The 23,692-nt window shown below is 38.3% G+C and overlaps 1 protein-coding gene across 2 annotated transcripts in view; it reads left to right on the top strand.

The window, feature by feature from the left end:
* LOC149187649 (AFG1-like ATPase family protein) overlaps positions 1-23,692 on the top strand; it is a 454,936-nt gene that overhangs the window by 168,044 nt on the left and 263,200 nt on the right. The window lies entirely within an intron of this gene.

The raw sequence follows: 23,692 nt of genomic DNA, 5'->3' as shown, positions 1-23,692 counted from the left end.
AATAATATCGGTCCAATTTCCTACTCTTATCTTGGATGCACTACACATCCTCAAAGAGCATTGGATGCCAGATGATTACCCAAACCTCCATTCTTTCATCCAAAGTGAAGACAAGAATGTTGTGTCTATCTCTCCCTCTCAACTGGGGAAGATATGCTCAAGCTCCCTTTGATCAGGAACTTGCCCAAGCTCCCTTTTCATCAGGAACTTGTTAGAGCTCCCTCTTAGCTAGGGAGTCTTATATATATACATCAACAACTTCTTCTTCGTGGGTCCTTCAACTGCTTGATCAACTTCTATCCTTGATTTCATGGAATTTAGTTGAGCTTCTTCCTTGCAGGGCATCGACCATTGATCACTTCCCTTCTTGTTTCGTCATGTCATTCCTTTCTTTATGGAAAGTGGCCTTCTTCATATTTGGAACCTTTTTTCACATGGCTACTTCTTCCTCATCATGTTTCTTTCTGGAGTTTCCATCCACCACATGAATGCTAGTTGTATTTTTTAATTCTTGTTCCAGTAGCCTTGCATGAACTCATCTAGATGTTATTCAAGAAATCATAATATTAAATCAAATTGTGCCTTTATATATGGCTCTTCATCATGACATCTTCTTGCAATTATCAACGTCCTACATACATGTTGACACATCTCCCATAGTTATCCATTGTCAACGGTCTTCATCTTTTCCATCAGAGTCTTCATATTTTTCTGGGAGATTTTCTAGTTAAGTCTTCTCGGCCTTTTGGATGTTGATCACCTTCATCAGGGTTGCATATCTCACGATCTCTTCCTTCTTCACACATTCCATTCCCAGGTGCTTTCAATCAGAGTTTCTTAATTGTGGTCAACCACCTCATACTTCATATGAGGACATATTATGTTGATTTAATCTAGTGTGTCTTATGCCTTTCTGCATCCTTTCAGAGGAGGAGATCTTGTTTTCTTGATCATGCTTCTTAAGATAGAAGTAATGATCCATGTTACCTGCAACCATATGACATGACATTATAATATTAAACACAAGCATACATACCTTATTTTACCTTTAGGTCATCTAGGCTTCTTTCAACAACTTCCTTGATTGAAGTGTCTTCAACCCCTTGATTTGCTTCTTCTCTTATGTCACCATAACATCATCCATGGATTCCATAAGTTGGAGTTTCTGTTGAAACACTTGCGTCCTCTCTAGATTAGTGAACCCTCCGATGAGAATTCGATCAGAGAATCTTGAGGATCCTGTATATCTCAATCTGGTAGATGTTTCCTTTCTGACATGATGTATGATGAGACTTGTCTTGGATGACTTCTTTCTTTCCTTCCATGTTCAATGAGGCTCCCAAGAGTTATATCCTTCATGTTTGACTGCCATGGATTTTGTCCTTCATGATTCCCATGGTGATGTCACGAGTTTTGTTTCTAATGATTCCATGATGCCACGATGCATCTTATTATATTGGTCATATCTATAACACAAGATTTAGGAGCTTATGATAGGATCCTTTTGTGAGGGATACCATCTTACTCATAGTATAGATTTGTTACTCCCTCTTTCCTTGGCCCCTTTTCTTCAGCTTCCTTCATCTTTCCAGTGATATGAGCTTCCTTCTATAATCTTTCCATAGCGTTGAGAACCAAACTTGCCTCTCCTTTCTGCACATGTTTGAGTTCTTTTAACCTTGAATATTTTTGCCATGAACTTGTCTTTCTCTATTTAGCATAGAGACAATAAGTTGTCGAATGAGGTAACTTTCTTATCCTATGGATATTTGTTACCTTGATTATCTGTTAGTGCATTATGAATCAATGATGGTTATCTTCCTTCCTAGATCTTGTAGATGGGACCTTATGAAGATATCCTACATCCTTTGATACCCTTTACTTTCATGTAGATCAGATTTCATGTGACCACCTTCATTGCACCTTCAAAGAATGAGTTTATCATATACATCTGTTTGATGTCTCCAATACTGCTATATGAGGGGATCTTTTATAAGTATCCCTTTCCATGAATTCAGACGAAACTTTTTGATATGTTCAATGACTTCAGCTACTTAGAGGACTATGTCTATCCTCCTTCTTCATGCAAGGAATCTTGATGACCCATCCAACCTATAGATCTCCTTGCAATCATGAAGTCATTTTACCAAATTGATTAATGAAAATACTTACTTGAGATGTGAAGATGAAATCTTCACCTTGATCATGTTGGAAGTGGTAGATGCATTAGAGCTTCCTCTTGAATGATCTTCTTTCAAATGAGAAAGCCTTTCCTCAATAGAAAAGGTTGCTCCTTTTGATGAGGATGATTTGCTGCTTCCTTGGATGATCTTCTTCTAGGGCAAGGAGATGATCCTTGCTTTTTATTATAATTTTGAGGATGACAATTGCTTCTTGCCTTCAATATGCTTTGCCTTCTTTTGTAGTGTAGATCAAGTCTGCTTCTAGGATTTCAACCTGTTCCAAGATGATGTGATCTTTGATTTGAGGTCCTTTTAGTCACCTTGTTTTGTATACAACTTGATGAGGGTCTTGGTGGCCTTTTGATGATGACTATGGAGATAAAAGCTCTTGCTGTTGTAGACTGTCTCCTTGATTGCATAGACAAAAACCCTTGCTGATGTAGACTGCTGTTGTAGACTGACTCTTCACTTTTGACAAAGCCCTTCAACTTGCTTTTGATGCCCTTCTTGATGTTGATTCTTGAATGTGTCTTTTTGTTTCCCTTCCTTTGAATTCAACACCTTAGCTTTGATACTATGTTGAAGAATCTAGGGCAATTAGATTTAATGAGATTCTTCTTTCATGATAACTATTTGTGAGGTATGTTAACTTTTCTTCTTAGCACAATCTTCATTTGTTATTATTAGAGTGTGTCTTCTTAGTTCATCAAATAGCTACCAAAAACAAAGAGACAAGAACACACGAAGTTGGCTTTCTGCGAGGGCCAAAACCTCTCCCTCTTGGAGAGGAAAACCAACACAAAATTCTTCTTATTGAGATTCCAATTGAAGAATACCAAGACCATGACCCTTGACCTATTGTGCCACTCCAAGACCAAGACATCAATCCTCTTCTTTGTCACTGTTGAGATCATCATTATGCTGCACCATTGAGGCCATTACTACTGCTTCACTGAGATCTTCATTCTTGCTGCACCATGACTGCTCCTTCATTGAGATCTTCATATACATGAATGAGAGCTGCACTAAGATCATTGTTGCATCATTGCTACACTATTGATATCTTCATTGGAACACCACCGAGATCAAGATTGCATCTATGATGGGATCATGACTGTGTATGGCGAGACAAGATCATTCTTCTAACATGTATGCCAAGACTATGATTGTGTCTTCTTCTGCACTGTGATATTTACTGAGACTGTAACCATGTTCTTCTTGCATCGAGGTCTACTGCAACTATGCCGAGACTGTATGATTGTGACCTTATAACTAGGCCAAGACTTCAGAGATGTATGCGAAGATATCACTGTAGTTTTCACTGAGATTTCAGAGGTATGCTAAGATTCTGTCCCCATCAGAAGTTACAGAGACTTGTCCAAAGTTTTGTGCTTTCCTATGGTGACCCTAGCCGCATATATATATATATATATATATATAGATAGATAGATAGATAGTGGTTAGTCTCCCATATTTAGCCGACGTGTCAGTGAACTGTTGTGTCTCCTTTTTGAGCCGACATGACTGTGTTTTATCTTGCTTGAAGGCCGACTTCATTAAGGGTGATTGTGCTTGTCTTTGGAGGGCTTCTAGACTTTTCTATAGACTTGTATACATTACACATAGGCTCAAGAAGAGCATGACATTGACTTTTTAAAATAAATCCTAAGGCTCTCAATGGGAGCCACTAAATAAATAAACCTCTTGCTCATGAAACCCATGTAGCAAGGCATAATAATAAATTCATTTTCTTGTTTACAAAAATCATAATTACAATGTCATGAAGACCGAACCTAGTTACACTTTCTTCAACAGGGAGGAGTCTTGATATGAGAAGAATCACTAGGAAAGATAGATCAATGATAGGACATAAAGTGATTCCAAGGCCTATTCACAAGAGAGGCTCAGATCAAAAGATTACTTGCTTTAGAAGCAAGATGTTTGGCTCTCTAAGAAGGGCTAAAAGGATACCCAGGTCTAGGGTTGAGAGGTTGAACAATAAACTAATGGACTTGACCAAGTTAGGGAGGAGAAGAGGATCAAAGGGATTAGATTATCTTGAAATTTGAATTCAATGATCCTAATGAAGGCACTGACCCAAGGAAACCTAGGAAGAAAAACGGTCTTTGAGCTAGGGCTTGCAATATCTTGAGATTCCATCGTCGGATTAGCCTCAAATTTGGAGGACCTCTCAAGAAGACCCAAACGCAGTTCTTGACTGATTTTCAAGGATTGTTGATGGCTAGAAATAATTTGACAAGAAATAATTTCATGTGATGCCTTAGGAGGCCTACTAGGGTTAGGCCTTAAAAATGGAGAATAGGTGAAAAGAGATTTCTTTTAATGATCACCTAGGACTAAACCAGTGCTTAGCCTATTGGGAGAATGGAGTCTTAATTAGAGCAATGTTTAGAGAGACTTATTTCCAACCAAGGAGTTCGCTAACAACGTCGTATGGCTTTAGCAGCAATTAGGTCACTTAGGGAAATTTCTACTTCTTTATGCTACAATTGATGACTTATCAAGGCAAATCATGAACAATCATGTACCCCTAGGGCAATAAATCACTATACTTTACAATAATCATATGACTTTTTTTACAAAGACAAGATTAGCAACTTTGCATTAGCATTAGGGCAGCTACACTACACCAACTTCATGTACGGAAATATTTCATAGATTATTACATGAGACAAAGCACAAGATAAAACATGAAAAGGAGTACTCACAAGTATAGCGAAATTATTCCAATCATCAAAGTGTAAGAAAATTGAAGTTCAAGGACAAGGATTAAACTCTTCCAAACATCAAAATGCATTGATAGTCCAATTCGTCCATCAACAAGGCTAGTGAAAATCCTAGAAGAAAGAATGATCCAAATCCAAGTAATGCTAAAATAGAATGATCATCACATCAATATATATCCTTCCTAAGGGGATTGATTTGCCTAATTAGGCCTAATAATGCCCCAACTAATAAAATAATGTAAAAAATAATATCCCTTGGTGACAAACCCACCAAGATAGCTCCATAATACAACAATAAGTCTCCCAAGAGGGCAAAATAATAGATACAATAGGTCGAAGGGCCATTGAAGAGGCCTATTGGAGTCCAATGTGAAATGAGCTCCAAACATAGTGATCAAGGAGTTGGCCCCTTGATATCCAAGAAAACAACCTGTGGTGTCCCCAAGTGGCTATGGTGGCACAAAACATCTTCATGGGCCTCCAAATGGATTGAACAAGCCTGTATCCCATCTGTAAGGGCTAGAGAATGGTGCAAGCAGTCCCATTGTCTCCCGCGGTGAGACACATCCTCATCTGGGCCCCTGGATCGACTACCAAGTGTGTGGTGCAAGAGTCTAGTTGGTTGGGCAAGGTTGTCAAGTGCATCATTATCGTCCAATAGGTGGAAGACCAGCAAGCCATGAGTGAAATTGAAGGATCCCATGGAGTGACAATATGCTCTCTGATATGGCAGAGACCCATGGCTCTCAATGCGCACCCTACAAATGCCAATATGACCCTCTGGAGGGCTTGGACCCTGTATAGGGAGACTAAACCCCAGATGAAGACCCACCTGCAATCTTGTATAAGATCCAATGCGTCCCGTTACCTTCCAGTACAACCAATCATTAGTGCAATTGAGTAAATGAGCTTACAAATCGAGGAACCAAGTGGACACTTCATAGTGGCATGCCCTTCCATAGTGGGCTTCAAAACGTACAAGTGTCTCCAAGATCAAGAAAAAGGTTAACAAAGGACCCTGTTAGGTGGTTTTAGCCTTTAAGGGGGTGACATATCCATGGTACATCCACCAAATGGTAGATGGCATGTGATATAATGATGGAATGGAGTGGGGCATCAGGGGAGGGCTCTATACCACATGCCACAATACAAAGGTAGTGGGAAGCCCACACTTGGGTATATGAATGAGAGGGGAAGCAATTGTGGTACATGAGTTATCCCAACCTTTGTTTTTCCACCCTTCTTCATATGCCTTTTACCTTTTATTGATTTTTTTTTATAACTGCTTGGGGCTCGAGGGGATGAGAGCATGATGTGTAAGATATGGCAGTGGATATCCCCTTTAAGGTGGGGCATTTCACTGCCCATCAGGGGTCGGGACAATCATGGGTTCCTTAGAGATGAAAGGGGTGAATATGAGGGACCTTAGGAACCAGGGTGATGGCCATAATGATAGGGGTAGAGATCATGTTTGGCTTTTTCCCACATGCTAAATGTGTATGTCCTGGTCATCTTTTTCATTTTATGGTACATTTCCTGTCGAGAGTGGCCAAATTATGCTTTTTCATTTTCTTTTAGCTGCATCAACCTCCTTGGCATTGTTGAAGGCGCGACCCAAGGTGTGGACAAGCGGAAGGGGAGGCTAACTCCTTGTGGACCCAATGGAAAAATGTGGACCCGGATGGGAAATATAGTGAATGGGGTTATAATGAGTGGAGGGGGGGATGTATATGGTGTCGGGAAGTAGGACCACGCAACTAAAATCAGGGTTTCCCATGTAGTGCCACTCCTAAAGGTAATAGCAAATAAAGGAGATGCCACGGGAGAAGGATACAAGGCTCACCCCACCAATCCATTCCCAAAAGTGTCCATGATAAGTAAACAAAAATATCCAACTACACAATGAAAAGCCATACCTTCGGGGTTGGCAGGCCCACCTTCAAACATATGATCATAATAGATGGGCGAGGGAGCATATGGATGGCTCAAGTGGCGGAGATAGTAGCACATTGAGCTATCTCGTGGCTGCAAGGGGCTGCTGGTTGTCCGCTGAGGACCATCGAGGAGAAATTTTTTCTCTTATAGACACCACCCATGGATGGTGGGTAACAGGTCTAGTTTGAAAATTGAATGAAACGTGGCCTACAGGGTTTGAATTTGTTGCAGGTGCACCCAATGTGAAATATTCTGAAATGAGGTTTACAAAAGTATGAGGTTTGGAGCCTTCTGTACAGGAGTAGGAGCTTCCTTCTGGTGGTGGTCGGAGAACTTGATCAGGAAATGGTGGCTGCCTTCCAGTGGTAGCTAGAGAAACATTTGGAGGTGGTCGCCTCCAGTAGGTAGGAGCCTGCACACTGTTGTGGCCAGTGTAAGATGTAATTGAAGATTTTCTAAATAGAAGTAAAAAAAGACAAAGACAACAACAATGATGGTTTTTCCCACTTGGGTTTTCCACCTAGTATCCACTGTCTCCATGTGGTGATGTGTATGTTGACTTGTTTGTGCTCTTATGATTCACATGCATTTATGATTGTATGCTGCTCTTGGTTTACATGTGTCATCTGCTTATGCCTTAGATCTTCTGTCATAATATGCTGCCTGCTAAATGGTGTTCAATTAACATTGTAAAGAAGTGTGCAAACTAGGTAAAAGTTGATTTATCATGAAACACTAATTCAGCCGCCTGCCCCTCAGTATTAATAACAACTTAGTCCCTTTTGCATGAGTAATGAGGGATGACATGACATTCTATTGAATCACGTGGGTCAAACTGGATGGTCAACTTCTAAGAGGCACAACTTTTGCATACAAACCCCAACTAACATCTTTCTTGCTTTGTTGGAAAGGTTTTTGAGCATAGAGTAGTGGCAGGGGTTCTTGCTCAAGCCAGAGTTTTTGGACCCCAAAATATTTTATTTAATGCCTAAAAATTCCCCTGGAAGGTTTCAGACCCCATTTCTTCAAATTGGGGTCCAATAGTTAAAATAACACTGCATGCTGATTCTTCCAATTTTTCTGCTTTGAAAGCATTGAGATAGATGCCAAATAGTATATGCTTCAATCAAGATCAGTTTTCTTATAGATGGATTCATAATTGTGTTGTGTTATACTCTCTATCACCATTCGGGGCAGTTCCCACTTTTATGTTATAGAGGATGTTTTGGTTCTTTCTAAGTTCGGAAAATCAGAGATGGACTAACAAAAAGGATGATAGTTTTTCATCTTTACTAGAGCATGTTAAAATATTACATTGAAAACAATTCATGTAAGCTTCCTAACATTTGGTGAGATCTGAACAAAACATTTACTGCTTGCACTTTTCAGAAAGTTACATCCTACAAACTTATGTTATGTTATAGCAATTGAAATAGAGGACAGTTTAAAAGGTCTATTTAGGTATTTGTTATAAAGTCCTATTTCTATATAATGCTGTCTGCAAGATTGATCATTCCATCTTTATGAGTAGTTGTTTAAACTTTAATTGTATAAGTGAAGGATGCAAACTTTGCAATATTTGATTCTTTCTTGTAGCTCTAGGTTGATCCCATTCCGACATGCTTGTGAATGGCCTTATAACAGTGTAGTTCACGAAATGTTAGATATTTTTTTTGGGTGGTGGTTTTTATTATAATGTAGATTTATATATGTTATAAAATTAAAATATAAAAAATCTTTTTCATAAAATATATCATATACTTTGTTGAAATAAATGTCAAACTTTATTAATCATGATTTTGTCCAGATGAAATTTTGTGAAATTTCATTGCAGCTAAATTCGAACACAAACGTGAACGATCTGTGTGGCTTAGAGTACAGGTGCATAAAAGGGATGAATGCCACCAAAAAGTGTCATTGGAGAGAGTTGAACCCTAATCGGAGCCTAACCGTCACCTTGCTTTCACTGACTTGTCAACCGTAGTTGACAAAAAATTAATATTTTAACATTTGTAGAGCACATTTTCTTATGCAATGTAACGGACAAAGTTCATATACTTCAGTGGTATGATACACTTTGAGGAGTAAAAAGTAAGTTCTAGACCTTTAAAACGCACTTTTCCTAAGTTTTGTGGAAAATGTGGCAATAAATTAGCCCAACAATTAAATAAATTGGAGAAAATAAATATCCACACATGCTAAATGATGTGGAAATGAGGTGGACAATCATCAAAGAGTTAAAGAGTGATGTGGACTCCACCATGGACCGAGAATCAAGGAGAAACATGTGACAAAAAAGGCAAACCGAATTTCGTGTGAGAAAACAACGAGTTCTCAAGGACATATCCCACGATTTGTGGAAGCTAGCTCGAGTTTCAAGCTCAGGTCTTGAGTTTGGTTGAGGTTCACTTGAGTAAGGTGGAGAGCGGTCTTCTACCACTCCACTTCACTCTCCCACACATCCCCTCATCTCAACGAAGTCTCCCTTATGAAGGATTGCGTGGGCCTTGTTGACCACTAGAGTGGCACTTGAAGATTTTTTGAAGACTCCATGCCCAAGGGTGTATAAGAAGCATCAATGTACCATCAAAGTTCATCATGTCATCAGAGTTTTTGAATTCTACTTCTTCTTCTCATTTTTTTCTATTGTTCTCAAATTCCACAAGGCTTGCGGGACAATGTAAAAGTGATACTAGTATGAACAGTCGAGTCATGTAACAGGCCTAGGTAAATTGGGACCTTGTCATCAAGTGAGTTTACTCTGAGGTTTTTTCACTTGGTTAATTATCATATCCTTACGAGGACTTAATAATTAATTGAGTTTTTTCCTCCAAGCATAACCCCAAAGCTGGAGTGCAGCTTGATGGTGAGGCCTTGGGTGAGTCCTAGTGTCTAGGGTCATTGTATATTACCATACTAGATCACACAAAAATTTCGTGGAATTTGATTAGGTCTAGGGGGTCATTTTTTAATTTTTAAAATTTCCCGCAGGGTGGAAATTGGAATAAATTTTGTATATGAAATGTAATAAGTGATGTCTAGAGAAGTTGTATGGGGTATGTGTGATCAAAATTACACCTCTCACCCTCAAATTTCTACTATGACACACTTTGAGGGGTTAAAAATATGTTCTAGACCCTCAAAACCCACTTTTCCTAAGTTTAGTGGGAAATCTAGCAATGAATTAAATAAAAAATAAATTAAATGGAGAAAAATAAATAGCTCCATATGACAAAATGACATGGACATGACTTGGCAATTATCTCAAGTCAAAGGACAAGTGGAGGATGATTTGACATCTTGCATCATAAATAAATGGCCCACTTAAGGAAAGCGAATTTCTGGCAATAAATGAGGAAGCTGTTTCCTTGGAAAATTCGAATTTGTGGAGTTAATGCACATTTGGGAGGATTTGGGAGAATATTTGGCAGATATTTTTGTGGGAAATTGTCCCCACATGGTGTTGATAAATCTAGGGCATTCAATGTTAACAACTTCTCTGCTTGATAATTGCTTGTGATATGTTTTTACTTCCTAATTTATGATCTTTCTTTGTTATCTTCTTAGCGTTTTCTTTTCATCAAGACAATTATCAATAAATAAAGACAAGTGACATAGTATATAGGCTTCTCCAGCCATGGCCAAAACCTCTCACCTCTTGAGATGAAAACCCGATAAAATTCTTCTTCTAGATCTTGAATTGATAAGTACTAAGACTATGACTCGAACCCTTGACTATAGTTTCCTTCCAAGAACTTTGTCACCGACCTTGATGTTCTGCTTCTTCCTTCTTTTGCCTTTCCTCCTAGAGAAATTCGGTCTCTATCTCTTATACTGCACCTTCATAACTTCCCTAGAGAATCTCAGTCTCTAGGTCTTCTAGAGAGAACCTTAGTCTCTACTTTGATCACTTAGTAGAGTCTCCCTCTTATTGCCCCAGAAGAATTACATTGCCTTAACTTCGCACTAACCAAAGGAATCTGCTGCCCAGAGTTCGCACATCCCTGAAGAATCTATTGACCAGACTTCGCACTTCCCAAAAGAATCTTTGCTATACCCAGAAGATGATGTCCAAAAGAATCTTCACACTTCTCTTTCGCTGCTCCTTCACACTCCTTTTAGCCCTCTTCTTGGTGACTTTATTATGCTTCCTTTTTGCACTTATCTAGTGAATGCTTGTCCCAATTGTGTTGCTCCAAATGAGGTTGAGTAGGGCTATATATACCCTTCTTCGCTACCCTTTAGGCCGACTTGATAGCTGGAGTTTAGGATGACTTCATCTTGCATTTTCTTCATAGTTTGTAGGCCGACTTGAAGGGGTTTGGTGACAAGTTCTTGGAGGATACTTTACATAGACAAAATTGACATATTACAAAATGTAACATGACTTCATTTACATGACAATGACTATTTTATGTCTAGATGAATAAACCCTAAAGACTCTCAAGGGGAGTCTTGATTCAAAAACAAAATCCCTGCTCATGAAACCCATGAAGCAAGTCAACATAATAATTACATTTTTCTTATTTACATCTCTTTACATAAAATCATAATTACTTGTCATTATGAAGACCGAACTTAGTTACACTTTTTCAACACATGGGTCCCTACCCTTCTACACTTGTCATTTCATCATGGAATTCAATTTTGCTTGAGGGATTTTTGATGCCACTTGGGAAATTCGAATTTTGCATGAAGGAACATTGAGATTGTCACCCATTTGCTTTGGGATTGTCACCATTTGCTTTGGGATTGGTTCCCAAACTTCTATATAATAAAGCCATGGGTGTTGAAAAGTGTAACCAGGTTCGGTCTTCATAATTACATGTAATTGTGATTTTATGTAAAAGATGTAAAGAAGAAAAATAATATTATTGTAATGTTTGCATCATGGGTTTCATGAGCAAGAGACATTATTTTTAATTAAGGCTCCCATTGTGAGCTCTTAGGGATTTTGTCATCTAGTCATAAAGTCTAAAGAGTCATTGTTATGTATTAAAGGCATGTTACAGCTTGTAAAAGGTAAAAATTGTTTTGTAAATCAGCCTCCAAGACCTCGTCACTAGCCCTCACTCAAGTCAGCCTACAACGAAGAGATAATTCTAGAAAGATGAAGTCGGCCTACTCTAGAGATCATGTCGGCCTAGTGGACATGGGCAAACAACTATATATAGTAGTGCTCGGCCTCATTTGGAAGATATCAATTCGGTGAAGCAAGTCTCCAATAAGAACTGCAAAAATCATACTAAGAAAGAGCCTCAAGATCAACGAAGGAAGAAGAAAAGAAGAGCGAAGGAGGTGACATCGTTGGAGGACCGTTTCTAGGCTATTCTACCCTCATACGTGTGAAGATCACAGATCCAAAGGAGGCCGAATGTTGCAGTCATACATAGGTGTTCTTGTTTGGGTGGAAATCTCCGATGAAGGAAGCCGAGTAAGATAAAGAAAATAGTCTCCCTCTTGAGGAAACTATTCAAGAAACAAACCTGATCTAGGGTTTCTATTGTCAAGGAGGCCGAAGGTATTGCAGATCTATAAGAAGAGGTCGAAATTCTGGAAGTTGAGAAGAGGAAGAGGAAGAGTAGCGTTGATTTAAGGGAGAAGAGAAGACTTGTGACATGGTCTTGGAAGGGCTCTAGTGTTAAGGATCATTGTCATGGTCTTGGTATTCGTCAATTGAAGGTTCTATAAGAAGAATTTGTTTGGGTTTTCCTCTCAAAGAGTGAGAGGTTTTGGCCCTGGCTGACAGCCTATATACTGTGTCTCTTGTCTCTTTATTGTTCATGAATTGGTAATTGTCTTGATGAAAAGAACACAATAATAACTCAAGAAGAGAAGATCATAATCAAGAAGTAAAAAGACTATCACAAGCAATTATCATAAAGTAGAGAAATCACCTGTTTATTGATGCCCTGTATTTCTCAACAATGGGCTCTCACTATGTATCCATTGAAAACGAGCTATTGTGCTTGGGGAATCTCTGCTCTTATGTACACTTATGTTCTATTGCAATAAAAGACTTTGGGGTTCACATATGAGGTGTTGTTTTTTTGAGCATGGTAATATCTTAATCATTGTGTTTCATTTTCTACTTATGATATTGTGTTCATTAGTTTCCATTATGCTTTTAGAGATTTGTTAATGTGTAGCTATCGCACATTGGCATTTGGTTTTGAGAGTTTGCTTTAGGTAGAGAAAGTTTTAGTTGATTTTACAATAAATCTCTAAGATTTATTTATGTTAATTTTAGATAACAATGGTATGTTCTATGCTTTAACAAAATTTACTTCAATGTTCCTTATCAGCCCAATGACAATTTCTAATTATATCCAGTAGCAATCACATTAACTTACACATTGTTAGTAAATGCAGATAGAACATAAAAACATGTGCAGAAGACAAGCCAAGACAAGAGGACACAAGATATGCCGGATGACAGGGACAAACCCCAATGTGGGGAAACCCTTTGATCAAATCTTCTTTTTATTCTTCAATAGATCAGTAGAGAGAGAGAGAGTGTGTACAAATATCAGAATTACATGCCCAAACCAGTCCTGCCAAATCAGCGATCAACAACAGTCAATGCAACCCTAACCAGAAAGTCAACGGTGGTCAAAGCTGCCCCAAAATGTCCTCCAAGCAGCTCGGTGAACAACATAGGAATTCGGCCCACCAAGGGAGTCAAAGTCAACCCAAAAATAGCTTGGTCAAACCAGTCAAAGTCTGTTGTAATTTCTGCAGTCAAACCAGAAAGTCAACACTGAAGTCAACATGGTCAAAAACTGCCCAAACACCTCGAAAATTGTGCCAATCAATGCGGTCTCCAGAAATTGAAATTCTACCCAAGAAAACGCTGGCAACATTGGGCAAACAACAAAGGTCAACGCTGCCTTGTAACCCTGAAATTTCGGCTAGCAAAATAGTCCATAAATTCGTCCTCCTTTCACATGTGCAAAGTAGAGAAGCCTCCAAGTTGTACGAACCAATCAAGAGAGGAGAGAGAAGATGATGTGATGAGTTGAGATTATGTTCAAATGAGAGAAAGGTCACTCATATTTATACACTTCGTTGAGGGTGAGGAGTCACATCGTTGGGCTTCATGAGCCTACATTTGACTGAGGCCGACCTTGACAATTTGTCCATGAAAAAGAATAAATTCAAAATTCCATTTCTGCTTATCAAATGAGATGATCTTTATATCAAAATTGTACCTCTCAACAAGAGGAATGCAATGCAATAATCATCTCCATCATATGAGCTGTCCTAAGGTGGAAGTTGGCCCTAGTTGCCAATTTTAACACTTTATCATTGTATTTCTTTTAATCCATGTGGATCTAATGTATATTTGAAGTTGTGTAGAGATATCTCTTGGATTAAGCCTCAAGCGTGAAGAGAAATTCTTGGAGGAATCATCCCACTCTTGAGCAAGTTCATTGAAGAACCCGCATTTGTCATCTCCTTAGGCTTCATCTTACGATTTTGTGTTGCAGGGATCCTTGGCTTTTAGTTTGCATTTCAAAATCTAAATTCATTTAAAATCATGTGTCAATTTTGCTGAAGAAAGTGTAACTAGGTTCGGTCTTCATAATGACATGATCTTTGTAAACGATGTAATAAAAGGAAATAAATTATTTTTGTATGCCTTGCTACATGGGTTTCATGAATAAGAAGTGTCACTAGGTGAAAGACTTCTTCCTTATATCTTTATGATTTATTTATATGTCAAAGAATCAATGTCATGTGTATAGAAACTCTTCATGAGTTTATGTAAATGTAAACAAGTCCTCAAAGTTGTAAAGAAGCCCTCCAAAGACCAAGCATAATCCTCCAAGAAGTCTGCACGCGAAAAGGAGAAGGAATTCTTCATGTTGGCTTGAAATTGAATTAAATAGATAAATGATAGTGACGTCGGCTCAAGAATAGACATGTCATTTCACCCCTTAATGTCGGCTTGCATATATGGAAAAACTACTATAAATACCCACAAAGGGTCAGCGCAAATTACACAAGTGAACTCGTAATTTGTTTCTGAATTTTAGGGTGATTGAGGAACAGAAGATCCGCATTAAGGAAGGATAGATCTAGGGTTAAGTTGCCTCCTCGGATGGGTATAAGGAGCAACATAACCTAGGTTAATCTCCACTCGGCATACCTGTGATTTGAAGGTGAAGTCCTCAGATGGATTGGGCAGAAAAGGTTGTGTATTAACGTGTGATCTAGGCATAAACATAATTTCTGTGATGATGATCTCAGCGTATTTATGAACAGAAGATGTAGATCTCGGACGGAGGATCTCGACATACCTGTAGGTGCAATGAGGGCTTAAGATGAGGACGCATAACAATCTTGGCATTATCTTAAGTCCTGTGATAACACTCTCGGCATAATTATGATAGGTAAAGTCTCAGTAAGTATTCAGACCTGTCACCTAACAGTCTCGGCATATAAATATGTATCTCGGCTCTCCAACAGTACCCTGTCTCAGCATATAGATGCAGTCACTTATAGAGAGATACACTCCCTGTCGGTCTCGACATTCCAGATAGACGCAACATGTCTATGATGACTAAGATCTCAGTCATATACGCGTACAGTGATTCACCCTGTCTTAGCATATAGACGCAATCACGATCTAAGCGTATGTGAAGTTCTCACAGTGACACTCTGTTTTAGTATATATTATGGATGATGATCTTGGTCATAATCGTGTTGGGTTCAAGATTAGATTTTGATGAGATCTCGGTATAGCTTTCAAAGATGTATATATACAGATCTTAAGGCAGAAAGTGTTATGTGAAGCAACAATAACGATTTGGATGAAGGTACAACAATGTTGTAAGGATCATAGTGATGGCCTCGATGAGACAGACAGTGATGAACTCAGTGATGCAGTAGCGATGGCTTCAATGGTGCAACAATGAGGATGATCCCAACAGTGACATAGATGTGGATTGATGTCTTGGCCTTGGAGAGGCAGAATGTGTCAAGGGTCATGGTCTTGGTATTCGTCATTTGGAATCTCTATAAGAAGAATTTGTGCGGGTTTTCCTCTCCAAGAGGGAGAGGTTTTGGCCCTGGCATAATGCCAAACATCTTGTGTTCTTGTCTCTTTTGTTTTGATAGTAGTTTGATGAAGTAAACACACACACTAATAATGCAAAGAAGATCAAGCTAAGATAAAATGTAAAAACACTTCACAAAGTGTTATCATGTTATGAATAATCACTTCAATTATATATGCCATAGATTCTTCAACATGGTATCAGAGGGAGTGGTTCAACAGTCATGGAAAGGGGCAAAAAAGAGACATTTAGAGGTCAAGGCATCAAATTAGCTGAAGGATCTACAATAAAAAACAAGACCTAGATCTAACAAGCAGTCTACATCATCAAGTCTACAACAAAGGGTTGGAAGGACAACAATCAGAGGATGAAATAGTCAGATCTCAAGATGCATAGCAACAACTTTGGTGACTCCCACAATCCACATCATGGCATGATCTTAACATTACAATGATTGATCCTTTCAATAAAAAACAACTCGAATTCCCACTCAAAGAAGCAGATCATCTACAACATGATTTATATGGACAACACTCGAAGAAGAATGAAGGTGTTCGTTGATAACACTAATTGATGGATCTCTACATCATGGCAAGCAACCTCGAGTCGATGTTGCAAAGGATCAGATATTCAAGTCAATTAATTTGAAGGCTTGAAGATAAGCTTCAACAAGGATCCTATCTGGAGGAAGCATCAATACATCTACCTCAACAACAACCAACATGATGAAGTTTGGTTCATTGAATTCATCATTGCAAGAAGATCTATGGGTTAGATGGGTCATCAAAAGTTCTTCTAGTAGGATTGCCAAAATCCTTATGAAGAAGTGAAGTCAGTACATCATGGTCTCCTTTGAAGTCATGAAAACTCTTAAGGTTCTATAAACTTAGAAAGGAGACATAAGAAAGATACATGAAATACTAAAGGATATATTCTCTGAAATACAGTAAAGAAGAATGAAGAAATATCTTCATGAGATCTCAGTTATGAGATTTGGGAAAAATGATGAGAAAATAAACATCATTGATATTGATATTGATAAGCAAGGTAACAAATGTCCATGGACAAGAAGGTTACCTCGATCAAAAGTTTGTGGTCTCTATGTCAGATAGAGAAAGGTAAGTTGAAAGGACTCAACTATGTAACAAGACAGAACAACACTATGAAAAGATTATGAAGGATAGAGGAAGCTAAAGGGAAGAGGGAATAATAGATCTCTAGTATAAGTGAGATGGCATCCCTCTCAAAAGGATCCTATCAGAAGTCCTTATAGATATGATCATAGTATGAAGATGCATCGTGGCATCATGAAAACAAGAGCTCGTATGAATCATAAAGGATTTAACTCTTGGGAATCTCATTGTACATTGAAGGAAAGGAAGAAGTCATCTAGGACAAAGGAAACATTTTCCAGTTGGGGACATACTAGATCATGAAGGATCTCTGATAGAAATCTCAGTAGAGGATCTTCTAGTCTAGGAAGGCAGCAAATGTTTCATCAGGATTTCCAACTTATGGAAATCATGAGTTGAAGGACTGATGACATGATGACGCAGATTAAGGGATTGAAGATCTGTTCAATCAAGGAAGCTGCTGAAATTAGGCTGAAGGGAAAATGAGGTATGTATGCTTGTATTTGTATTTGATGTTGTAATGTCATGATATATGGTTGCAGGTAAAATGGATCGAGCATGATCAAAAGGGAAAGGATCTCCTCCTCTGAAAGGATGCAGAAAGACATAAGTCTAATTAGATGAAATCAACATAATATGTCCTCATATGAAGTATGAGGTAGTTGACTACAATTGAAGAACTCTGAGAGCTCTTGGGAATGAAAGATGTGAGGATGGAAGAGATCGTGAAGTATGCAACCTTGATGAAGGCAATCAACATCCAGAAGATCAGGAAGACTTGACCAGGAAATCTCCTGGAAAGATGTGAAGACTCTGATAGAAGTCTGAAAAGATGAAGACCCTTGACAACAGATATCATTGGGAGATATGTCAACATGTATGCAGGATGTTGATGCCTACAAGAAGATGTCATTGATAGAAAGCCATCACCAAAAGGTAACATGTGATTTGTTTTTGGTGTCTGACCTCTTGGAAAATTCTGGGTATGTGTGCAGGGCCAAGGTAAGGAGAGTTGTGAAGGATGTCACAACTATGTACCTTGTAAATCACCGTTGAAGAAAAGGTGAAGATAGATGGCCTTATGAAGGAAGCCCCAGATGCAAAGCCAAGGAGGATACTTTCCAGGAAAGAAGGAATGACATGACAAAGGAAAGTGATGGATGGTTGAACCCTACATATGAAGAAATTGATGACATCGAAGTCTTGGATCATCAGTCAACTAGAAAACCCTATAAAGCACTGATGATAGAGTCCCCCGGTAAGAGGGAGCTCGGGGAGGTTCCTATGAGTAAAGGAACTCGAGCAAGTTTCTGAGTGAAGAGAAACTTGGAACTCATCCCTGGTTAAGAGGGAGAGTTAAACACGACATTCTTGTCTTTAGTTTGGAAGAAAGAATGGAGGATTGTGTAATCATCTGGCATCCGACACTCTTTCAAGATGTGGTAGGGCATCCAAGACAAGAGTGGGCAAGAGGACCGATATTCTTGAGGGTTGGGAACCCAAGATGAGAATAGTCCTAGTAGGGCATACTCGGAGAACACCCGGGTGGGTATGACCCTAAGAGAGACAATGATGATGTGTGTCTATCAGTCATTGGTCTCGCCAACATTGTGTGCTCTGATCTAAGTGAGAGATAGAGCTATTAGTCAAGGCCTTGCTATATGAAACAATGTTGGTTGAAATGATGCTATAACAAATGGATTGCAAATCTGATTCTTCTTATGAGAAATTCTTCAGATTAAGAATGACCAAGTACCATTATGAATACCTCCCTAGTTAAGAGGGAGTGTTGAAGAAAGTGTAACTAGGTTCGGTCTTCATAATGACATGATCTTTGTAAACGATGTAATAAAAGGAAATAAATTATTTTTGTATGCCTTGCTACATGGGTTTCATGAGCAAGAAGTGTCACTAGGTGAAAGACTTCTTCTTGATGTCTTTAGGATTTATTTATATGTCAAAGAGTCATGTCATGTGTATAGAAACTCTTCATGAGTTTATGTAAATGTAAACAAGTCCTCAAAGTTGTAAAGAAGCCCTCCAAAGACCAAGCATAATCCTCCAAGAAGTCTGCAAGCGAAAAGGAGAAGGAATTCTTCATGTCGGCTTGAAATTGAATTAAATAGATAAATGACAGTCACGTCGGCTCAAGAATAGACATGTCATTTCACCCCTTCACGTGGCTTGCATTTATGGACAAACTACTATAAATACCCACGAAGGGTTAGCGCAAATTACACAAGTGAACTCGCAATTTGTCTCTGAATTTTCGGGTGATTGAGGAACAGAAGATACAGATTAAGGAAGGATAGATCTAGGGTTCACCTGCCTCCTTGGATGGGTATAAGGAGTAGTAGAACCTAGGTTAATCTCCTCTCGACATAGCTTTGATCTGAAGGTGAAGTCCTCAGATGGATAGAGCAGAAAAGGCTGTGTATTGACGTGTGATCTGGGCATAAACATAATTTCTGTGATGATGATCTCGACATACCTGTAGGTGCAGTCATGTGTCAATATCAAACATATGGAGCAGAAAGGGCTTAAGATGAGGACACATAACAATCTTGACATTATCTTAAGTCCTGTGATAACACTCTCGCATATAAATATCAATGTTTTTAAAACCGGAACCGGTGACCGGACCGGTCCACCTAATGAACCGCTTTACCGACCGGAATCGGTCTAACCGGGACTGGTTTGGTCTAAACGAACCGGTTTTAAAAAAATACATTAAATAATTAATTTTTAATGAAACAAAACTATTTTTAAGATGTAAAACCATGATTCCAAGCCAATAGAGACAAAATATGCAAAGTTTGCTCATTTATATACCATGTAAAGGTGAATATATCAAAATGGCACCAAGTGCAATACATATCATCAACAAAATAGCAAAATACATAAGAAATGAGGCTCTAAATGGCCTATAAAGTCCAAAAACAATGCTGCAAGCTATGAGGTCATTGGCCTACTACAAGTGTACAGTGTACACATGATCAATCATCAAGTTCATCACCACTACTAGACACAAGATCATCATCAGGAGCTACATAGACATCATCTGGTTCAGAGTCTGAGGATGCCTCAGCCTGATCTGCAACCTCAGTATCAATGCCACCAATGACAATAGAAGTGGACCTAATGGAAGCACGAGTTTGTCGACCTGCATGAGTAGTGCCTTCCATTGGTTCTTTGCCTTTCCTTGATGCCGCTATTGATCTGGTTCTGATGCCACCACATAATCTGCTTCATCCCCTGCCAAAGCCATGTCGATATCATAATCAGCGTCAAACACAAGTTCTTCAGTCTCCTCCACCCATTCTGATGTTGGATCAATATCGTCCAACACAATGGGATCTAGATTAGGAGTTTTTCTCATCATTTGGAGCTCTAATTGCATTTATTGTTTACCCCCAAACCATGAAATCCTGAAAACCATTAAGTCTGCTGAATTTTGAGTGAAATCTAAAATTCTAGTTTCTCCATATGAAATCCAATGAGGTCGAAACCACTCTCAAACATCCTGAGTCATTTCATGGTAATGTTAAAAATTTAAGTAAAAGGATGAAAATGAAAATTAAAGGAAATGTCACTTTTACTTTAAGAATTTAACATTACCATTAATTGCCAACATTTTTAGGGTTGAAACACCCTTAGTTCCCCCCCCCAAAACCCCTCAAACACAGTCAAAAATATGCTTTCTTAACTTTATGGTGGGTGTGCCTAAAACCGGCCAGTTTGTTACAAACCGGCCGGTTACGTCCTAAACCAGCCGGTTTGTTACAAACCGGTCGGTTTCGTCCTAAACCAGCCGATTTTCACCGGTTAGGGAAAAAAAATGGAGAAATCAACATTCAAACCGGGTTTTTTGGCCGGTTTAGACCGGCAGGCTTGCTAACCGGCCGGTTAGACCGGTAACCGGTTTTTAAAAATGGTTTTTAAAACATTGATAAATATGTATCTCGACTCTCCTACAACAATACCCTATCTCAGCATATAGACGCAGTCACTTATATAGAGATACACTCCATGTCGGTCTCGACATTCCATATAGACAAACATGTCTATGTTGACGAAGATCTTAGTCATATATGCGTACAATGATTCACCCTCTCTCAGCATATAGACGCAGTCACGATCTAAGCATATGTGAAGTTCTCACAGTGAAACTCTGTTTTAGTATATATTATGGATGATGATCTTGGTCATAATCACGTTGGGTTCAAGATCAGATTTTGATGAAGATCTCGATATAGCTCTCAGAGATGTATATATACAGATCTTAAGGCAGAAAGTGTTATGCGAAGCAACAACAATGATTTGGATGAAGGTACAACAATGTTGTAAGAATCACAGTGATGGCCTCGATGAGACAGGCAGTGATAATCTCAGGGATGCAGTAACGATGGCTTCAATGGTGCAACAATGAGGATGATCCCAACAATGACAGAGATGTAGATTGATGTCTTGGTCTTGGAGAGGCAGAATGTGTCAAGGGTCATGGTCTTGGTATTCGTGAATTGGAATATCTATAAGAAGAATTTTGTATGGGTTTTTCGCTCCAAGAGGGAGAGGTTTTTGCCCTAACATAATGCCAAACATCTTGTGTTCTTGTCTCTTTTGTTTTGTTAGCAGTTTGATGAAGTAAACACACACACTAATAATGCAAAGAAGATCAAGCTAAGATAAAATGTAAAAACACTTCACAAATTGTTACCATGTTAAGAAGAATCACTTTAATTATGCATGCCCTAGATTCTTCAACAAATTTCTTGTGCTAATACCGATTTTATTTTGCTATTGAAGAGCATGTGGAAAATTAGGAAAGAATTAGAGTTTTGCTGCAATTCCTTAGTCAAAATTTTGTAGAATATTTGTAGATTATATTTGCTAACATTCCTTGTTTTTTTCCAATAAGTTTGAGTGTGGGTTTTGTAGAAAATTTAGATTTATTTATGGACTATGCTCACCCTTTCTGTTGACAGGATTGGGCAAGCTAAAGCTTGAAACACTAACTATATGTTGTAGGACCCCAAGAGCACTTGAGCATCAACTTTAGGGAGAGTGTGGACAATCTTGGAAAACAACAAATTAGTTGTTAGGTCCCGAGCTGGTTTCATAACATTAATTTGGCCATGGGAAAACAACAAATTAATTTTCAGATTTCAAGAGTTGTTCCTTGGCCATTGTGGTTGTTGCTTCTTGGAAGGAGATCTTGGTTCCTGTTACAGACACCTATGTTGTATTTTTCCCTTCCTTCGTTTGGGCAGCCCATTAAGGGGTCTTCTACTCTTTGTAAAAAACTAATAAAAAATCTATTTTTTTGTGGGAGCTTGGGTTTTACCCATGGCATCCCTTCTCTCCATTTAGGGAGAGAAACATGTGGGTGGATTAACTTTTGCATTTTCTTGGTTTCCATTTTAATTACATTCTTAAAATTTATACAACCTCACTCACCATATTTTTATTTTGTTTAGATAAGTTTGCTACAATTCAACTTAAGGCTTTGCATTCTCTATTTTATGTATTTCTTTAAGCTACAAGCACTTCACTTCGAGCAATCTACTTTGCACATGCAAACATTTCAATTTCTAGCGAACTTTAATTTTGTTTACTAATTCATTTCCATTTAGTGTAACAAATTGTTTCATGTATACTTGAGTTCATGGTTCATTTCGAAATGCTACATTGTTATCTTGAGTATTGGAGCATTCTATTGTCTACTTGAAACAATTTTGTTTCTCAAGCAAATTGATTGCATCATGGTAATTTACTTACAAACAAATCTCCATTTGAAAGTTACACTTGCAATATATTGTCAAGCACCATTTCATTACTTTGAAGCATTGAAAATTTAATATTTTTTTGGGAGAACCTACTTGCATCTCATTTAGGCATTTTAGATTAACTTGCATTTCTAATTTATCTCCAAGCATAAGCTTGGTTGATATATATTATAGGGAAAAGACTTGCTTGGAAAATTCTTCCAACTGATACGAAGTAAGGTAAAAAGTGTGTGACCCTGGAGTTACGGAGGTGGCTTGTCCCCTTGTAGGAACGAAAGCCCATGTTGGCTTATAAGATTGAGGGGAAGGGTATCGTTAACGACACCACCATTTCCTCAACCCCTCTTTCTTACAGTCACCCCAATTTTTACCCTTTGGCAAGAGTTCAAAAGGAAGATCTCTCACTTAGATTAGGCATCTAGCTTAAAATTAACCAAGATAATTACATCTAACCTTAGTTAAGTACATTTCATATTAACACACTTCAATTTTCAAGCTATTTTAATTGCAAATTATTTATATACTTGTCATGATGAAAATGTTTTGAATTGATTATCTCACTTGGGCAAGTACCATATTGTTCATTTTGCAAAGTGAAGTTTTAGCTTGTTTCATATTGCAAGTTATTTTATTTGCCTCCTTACATGCTCTAGCATTGTGAATGATTATATTTTGAAAACATTTCTTTGGAAGCAATTTTAAATCTTGCTAACATCTTCTTGATTGACAGGGTTACTTGTGTTTCACTTTGAAACATTTCATTTTAGAGCAAGTGTTATTTATTTTAAAGCAATATTGAAGGCACTGGTCTTATGTGCTCATCTTTGATTTATGTGTTGATGGTTA

The sequence above is a fragment of the Pinus tabuliformis genome, chromosome 3_1, assembly GCF_031772625.1.
Source record: "Pinus tabuliformis cultivar Carrire ecotype Pingquan chromosome 3_1, CPIR1, whole genome shotgun sequence".
Classification (NCBI taxonomy): domain Eukaryota; kingdom Viridiplantae; phylum Streptophyta; class Pinopsida; order Pinales; family Pinaceae; genus Pinus; species Pinus tabuliformis.
The sequence above is the reverse complement of the archived record's forward strand: the minus strand, read 5'-3'. Positions and strand labels throughout refer to the sequence as shown.